The sequence below is a fragment of the Pseudoliparis swirei genome, chromosome 16 (assembly GCF_029220125.1).
Source record: "Pseudoliparis swirei isolate HS2019 ecotype Mariana Trench chromosome 16, NWPU_hadal_v1, whole genome shotgun sequence".
NCBI classification, from domain to species: Eukaryota; Metazoa; Chordata; class Actinopteri; order Perciformes; family Liparidae; genus Pseudoliparis; species Pseudoliparis swirei.
This window is the reverse complement of record NC_079403.1, coordinates 7,629,265-7,636,745: the sequence shown is the minus strand read 5'-3', so window position 1 is coordinate 7,636,745 and position 7,481 is coordinate 7,629,265.

Below are 7,481 nucleotides of genomic sequence, written 5' to 3'. Positions count from 1 at the left end.
GGATGAAGGAGATGATAACTGTCTTTACGGAGACGAAACACGGAGATAAGCCCCGCCCCTCACGGAGCTTCGCAACGCTTATGGCGTGAACACGGCAAATGGTCGAGTAAACCAGTACACCTTTAGAACTTTAAGAGAATTACACTGTAGCTACTTTTTTTACCTGACGAGTACTTTTCTGTGGTTAGAGTAACATTTAATTTTTTACGTGGGAAAATGACAAAAATTAAATTAAATCGTTCCCTTTTTTATGTTTATCAATGGACGAAATTACATTAAAATCTCTCGCAACATGGTTCTATTTGTTGATGCGTAAATAAGTAAATACTTAGTTACAAATAGGCTAAGTTTGGATTCACAAAGAGTGCTAATAGTTTAAGATCTCTTTAACTTTCATATGGTTGAATAAAAACAGTCCTAATCAATGTGAAGTGCTCTCCGAGTGCTGCAGCCCCTTCACTTCAAATCCAGTCGTTATTGTGAGATGGATTTTCTGTTTTTGAAGCATGGCCAGTGCAAAATAAGAAAAAAAGCTTAATTATTAAAAAACATAGAGATGTGAATTATTCAAAGCCTGGCTGATTGGCTCATTGCTGGTCTGATTGTTGATGAAGTAACCACACCAATATCTCAATCAACAGTGCATTATTTATTTGTCTCTGATGGAAACACTCATCACACGTTGATAGAGAAGCACAGTCTCCAGCTCCTGATTTACAGAAAATTGCTTTTTTCCTCTCCACTCTGCCTTTATCTTTGTCGCCCCAGAGGTTATGAGCAGCATACAGAAAAATCCCATTTACTGTTTACATTTTTCTGCTAAATCTGTTGTCCCTGAAGGCCACAGTGTGCTCTGGAAGAATAACTTCACGGGGTCATTGGTTACATCTCTAAGGACACAAGGGACAACCACCCAGAACCTACCTGGAAAATCCTTTTGCAAAAGTACAAACATTTGTTCCAAGGCGTGAACCTTTTTCATCAAAGATCAATAAACTGTGCTCTGGCTTTCTCTTTCACACTGTTTTAATGACATCATCTCCATCCCGTCCTCTCCTGGGCTCCATGGGATCAGCTGCTGCCAGTTATGTTCTGTCGGCTCATTTGGAAGTGATTGAAGTCGACATCCTCCATGCTCTGGACCAATTGCCCTTTCCCTCGCACAGCGGGGAGGAAAAACAAATGCAGCGCTGCAGGAAGAAAGAGGAAGGTTTCAAACCGATAAGTGCACTCATCAGCGAGGAGGCTGAGGTCGGCTCAAAAGAGCGTATTTCTTATCAGACATCAGGAGTGATGGAAAGGTTAATTAGAAGCCTTTTTGTGTCGACTGACGAAGAGAGGATGCTTTGATGATAATCACCCACTTACTCATAATCCTGCAACCTTTCATGGGAAAAAAACAAAAACACGCGATGGGCTCAATTAAAACCAACCACATGAAAGATTTACCGAATAAGGTGTGCATATTCGTGCTGGTGCCGTATTTTTAACCATAGTAACAACGTTGCCTGGATAACAGTGTTTAATGTATCAATTCAACATATTCTGAGACGTACTCTTCATTTTTCATGCATTTTCTGCTGGTTGCCTGCATATAGTGTTTTTTAAGACGAACTCAACTCAATTTAGGCGAAGCAACTATACTTGTTTAGGTTTAGGAAAATATTGCTGTTTGTGTTTAAATACGTCTGAATAACTGCCGCTTCGAGCGCCATGAGAGCAGCAGCAGCCGGTTAAATTCAACCGCGGCGGAGCATCTCAACGCTGATTGGCTTTCGCAACTCGACGTCGGGCAAACTTTTGGGGAAATATTTCAACTTGAGGCGAATGAGACACATTTTTCGCGTCAGAAGGTGCATCAATCGCAACCATTCACGTCTGTACATTGACTTAGCACGGGATCCACTCACGTGAAAAATGTGCAACGCTTTGCGTGTTGATTTAGATAACACACGACCGGCGTGATAAATTCAGTGAAACTAAGTTTTTTTGAGGTGTTAATATTTCAACTTTTCTCCCCCTCACGGCACATTTGCTCATCCTCTTCCTCCGACACCTCGGCGAGGTGAAGACGTGGTTTATAAAGCTCCTCTCTGCCTTCGGCTTCTCCTCCACGCGCATACACGCCGGTCTTCTAGCAAACAGCATTAAAAGTAAAACCCTGCGGCTTCACACATATTTCTGAGAAGGATCATTTGCATCGAATATTTGAACAATTCATAGGTGGTAAATAAAATTTGAGCTCAAGCAGATACCACTAACTCTATATCTTGCAACCCCCACCTCCGCCCCCCCGCCCCCTCTCTCTGCTCCCAACATGGCTGCTATTATTTTTCGACTTTGATCTAAATCATCTTTCGAAGGGCTCGCCTGCTTGTTGGACTCGATTGGCGGACGAGGCGGTAAGAGTGATTTAAGTGGCCGAGCATGCAAGTAGAGGCTGAAGGATCTTTTCGATGTGACTCACCGCCTGGAAAAGATGTGGGACCGAACTCGAGACATCACAGCGTGATTTAGCTCATCAAAGGAAAGCGTATGAAACAGATTCCAACGACGGAAATGACTCCGAATCACAAATCCAACAGAAGATCAAAGTCGCCCTGATGAAAGGTTTAGGATCTCAGAGATTGGACTTCGAGATATATCCGTGCTGATAAATTAAATGTGTCGAATAGCAGCCTAAAATACATTACTTCTTGACTTCCTGGAGTCTTTTCGTACGTGTTTGCTGCTTTTTGACAAGAACAAATTAGGTTTCCAAATCAGCAAACTCAACGTCTCTGTTATGATCCTTTCCAACTTTCTTTGTGTTTAAGTTCACCTGGTTCTGATTGATGTCTCCAAATTGTAGTTTTTTTTCTCTTTTATAATATTCAATGGGAACATGGAAATAGTTTTAATGGGATTTTGCCGAATAAATGATGAAATCTAATACTAAATGCTTCTTTATTATGATGCTTTCATTTTTCCTCTTCCAACTTTTCTTTTGTATTACTTTCCTTTTTCCAATTGAACAGTACAAGAAAATGCAACTCCATGACTTTCCCTTGCAGATTTCAAACTCACCCACATTCACACACACTGGCACATTTCAAGACAACACACACACACACACACAAGCTGATTTTATGATGGCCGTATATATACCATTTCTCTTGGGATGCTGATGCCTATACGACCAGTATGGTGCCTAATACAGTAGCTGTGAGAATTTCGTTAAATTGTCCTCTTCTTCTTTCTTTATAGCACACGCTAAACCAAGAGCAGTAAAATCAGTGAGTGCATCAAATCACTTCAGCAGTCCAACACGAACCGGCCGTTGCAGCGTGATTCCAGGGTGCACTCGGTCCAAACAGGTGTCCAGTGTCACAGATTTGACAGCCATCAGATCAAATCTGCTCTCAATAATTTCCCAGGTGTGTTTATTTATTCCAGGCTGGACTCTGCTTATTGCTCACCTTCGTTACTGGGTTGAGACGATTAGGATCAACGGAGAAAAGATTCATTTAAACTTCCCGTGACTGCAGGTCAGTTCGGTGTGGAAGACCATTTCCGCCAATTAATGAATGAATTGATTCAATCTAGGGAAATAAATTGTGTTTATATTTGTTGATATTCAGTTCTGCTTACCAAGCCTGAAAAATATAAAGGGACTTATTTAATTCCTCAATGTCATGACATTCTCACACTCATGGTTTTGTATATTAGCTCACTAGTATTTTCTAATTACCACTAAACTTTCTAAATGTTGCCCTGATGATGGCCTTAGATGAATATTTAAGAGATCAACAGAGAGATTATAATGCTTCCTCTGAATACCATGAACAATGACTTGGAAATAAATCCAATATCTTTTGAGACGGACCAACCAATCAACTCATGAATGACTTCTATTGTCTGTGGATCGTTATTAATACGAATAATCTCACATTTGTATCATGAGAAAAACATCTTTATTCTCAGCTGTAGGAAAACAGTATGAATAATAGATGTTTCTCCAACCTTAGAACGGAGTATATTCTTTCAACTGAATAATGACTAATTTAAAGTGAAAGGACCAAAGCATAACCATACATATAAGATGAAGGGGACACAACTGAGAGGGTAGTGGTCACGCCTCAGGCATTCATGAATAGCAATAGTTCTGTATTGAACCAGTAAAATAGAAAACATTGCAACAATGAAAAAAAACATGTTCGCTCGTCCATAAAAGCCAATTAGATTATTTTCATATTACATTATTTTTTTGGAGACTTCTGTTTCTATTGTCAAAATGTCTCTGCTCTCATCACACTGCACCCTGTAAACAGAGAACATACTTTGAAACAGACCCTCTGGAGGCAGACATCTTGGCCACATAGATACTTAAAGACAATCCACCTCCTCTGAGTCACTAGAAGCTTACTTATCGTTTACATACCACCTTTGTTATTTACCTATAGCTAAATTAAACATATTACTGTGCTATGCAACAGAACCTTTGACCTTTGCATCAATGTTCACAGCTTTTGTTTTTGACCAGGAAAGAAACCTCCCGTCTAATAGCTAAATTGTGTAATTCTCTCTTTGTAACACCTTAAATAATAGATGGCCGCCTCCTCCAGGGGGTTCAGCTTTGCCCTTCACGAACCACTGATCATTATTTTCATACTCATTTAGCTGCTTTTAATAGAGCTAATTGGAAGGCTCAATACCAAGACCGGAATAATAACCTTAGATTAAAAAAAGCAAACAAAAAAACCCAACAGTTTGAAGTATCTTCTTCACCAGTTTGACCCCCCCCCCCCCTCGAGCAGCTCTGACTGAGTTAAGGGTACTGATTCTCAACTCAACCCTCAGTGGGTGTGCACCTTATTATTATTATACTGCAAAACAAAGTTCTATTTAATGTTATTAATGGTTTAATTGGGCTGCTTTGTGTGACATAATTATCTTCTATCTTGCATTTCCATCATTTGCCTTCAGGATATTGAGGTCTACCATACTCATTTAATACATTTACATTAATACACATTTAATATTGTATTCACTTGTTTAAAATTGTATTACATATTTATTATATATATATTATATATATATAAATAACAAAACGTGAATTCTCTCTTTATGTTTTTTTAGTAGTATTCGGATGTGTGTCTTATCTGTTGTGCCTGTGCACTTTTATATGTTTCACCGTGGGAGATTGGGAAACATCCTATCGATTCCTTTGTATAGAAATTGACAATAAAGCTACTACTACTACTACTACATAAACCACCTAAATGAATCTTTCAGATAAAAAAAGAGGCATTTTTGTATGCGATTAGTCACAGAAAAGCAATCTCTACAATCTATCATTCAGTAAAAACAAAAGTGGAAAATAGTAATCAACCGTAAACAACAGAGATCTTGGAGGACGTTCAAGTCTTGACGTTCAAGTCCAACACAGTGAAACTATATGCCTGGAGGAATAAACGGCCTGTTGCAGCCACTGGAATCAACAACCTGAAGAACGCTTTCTCCACGACTCACTGCGGTGGATGAGAAACACGACAACCGACTAAAGAAGCGTGACTCTGGCCTCCTGAACGCGTGGAAGCAGCTCGTTATCCGGGACGCCACATTGCTGCCTCGCGTCACACCGCCTTCAGACAGACACTCTGCCTCGAATAACTCATTTACTTCTTAAAGCTTTGGAGGAAAAATAATGGAGGTTAACGGATTCTGACAGAACAAAGTCCTCATTTGGGAGCTTTTAAATTGTTCTTTTTGGTGCAAAAGGATTAGCCACTCTTCAGAGGGGTCTGCAGAGTGGAAAACTCACATTTTCATATCAATGATATGATAGAAGCTGCAGTTGCATCGTTGAAGTTGGATGCTGTGGTCCTGTGGACTAAATGACCCATTGCATGTGTGTGGGCACGTATCTGCCACCCCGACTCCTTCTGCTCCTTCTGTCACAAACAAAATGCTGAAAATAAATAAAAAAGCAAAATGCCAACGGTGTTAGCTGTTCGTCGCCTGCTGCGCGGTGGGTGCTCGAGATGATGCAACCAGGCAGCTCTCCAGAATACAAGATCACGGAGCGTTCGAGAGCAGGAAGGACCGTCAGCTCCAAGGGAAAGACGCTCACGCTGCTGCCTTATAAAGACAAAACACACAAGCAGAACATTTGGGAACAAAATGGTCTGGAGTCTGACTCAGTTTTTCCAAAAAGCTAAAAGAAATACTGTACCGGAGATTCCTCGACAGGATGATTAATTTGGCAGCGTGGGCCGAGTCTAACTTCTGTGTTTATTGACTGACAAATTTGTATCATTAAAAACGTCTGAATAAACTGTCAGTTACTTGATTTCAGCACAAATATTAACAGTCGGTGGACATGGTGGCAAAACCGACACATTAGTTCTACTATGAACTGTAAATAATTACAATAAAGTTGATTTTTTAATGCAACAAATGGACATGAAATGTCCCCGGTGTGAGCGTGAGGCATCAAGGAATATAGGACCCAGATGGAGATTGGAATAGTTGAGGGGTTTAATGACAAAAGAATAGAGAAACGTGAGCTTACTGGTATGAAAAGGTCAAAGTAACAGAGTTTAAAAACCAAAAACAAGCAGGAAGATACAGAAAGTGATGGTTCAGCCTTCTGGCTCCAGGAGTCGGGGACAGGAAGCTCACAAGCGAGACTCAAACCATTAGTCAGACATTATTCATGTTCAATGGCAATGACTTTTATGCTAAAATAATCATAAACATGAAGGCTTTTATATCTGCTGTCCGGCCTTCAAACTATAACACATTCTAACTTGTTCTCACTTTCATGCTCCTCTCTCTCCCTTCGTACTGCAGTATAAATATAGCTATCTTATATAAGGATGAGCCCAACTGGCATGGAGGAGGAGGAAGGAGACACACCTGGTCTCTCTTCCCGCCGCGGTGCAGCGGTATACATCCGCAAGCCATCGACGGTGTCGGCCCAATTATTTTGGAGGAGCGTGTTGCATCTCTCCCAACCTTCATTATATTCCTGAGAGATCTCTAATTGGTTTCCACGTTTTTCAAGTCGCTGTCCTCGAGGAGACGCGTCAGGCCTTGAAACAGAGTAAATGGACCCCGTGCTTGTCGAGCGCGTTCAACATGACGCCATTCACCCATTCACATGCCGATGGGAGGGGCTGAGGTTCCACCTGCACATCAACTAACGCTCACCGTGGTTAAAGGGCGTGGCAGCAGCGAGGCGCCGAGAGGAGGCGACACGTCAGCTTCATCCGTCACACTCTGGAAACCAGAGGGCGATCCACTCGGCGGCTCCAGCTCCGGCAGAAGAAGAACCACATTCACGCGTTTGCCTTCCGACTTCCTGTGGACAGTATGACTGTCTGGCAGCGAATGAGGCGTGAAAGTGAATCTCATCTCCACCTCATCCCTTCATTACCTGCTCTCTCTGCTTCTCATTACAGCCGCTTACAAATCACTCACTTCAGGACCATCGTGGC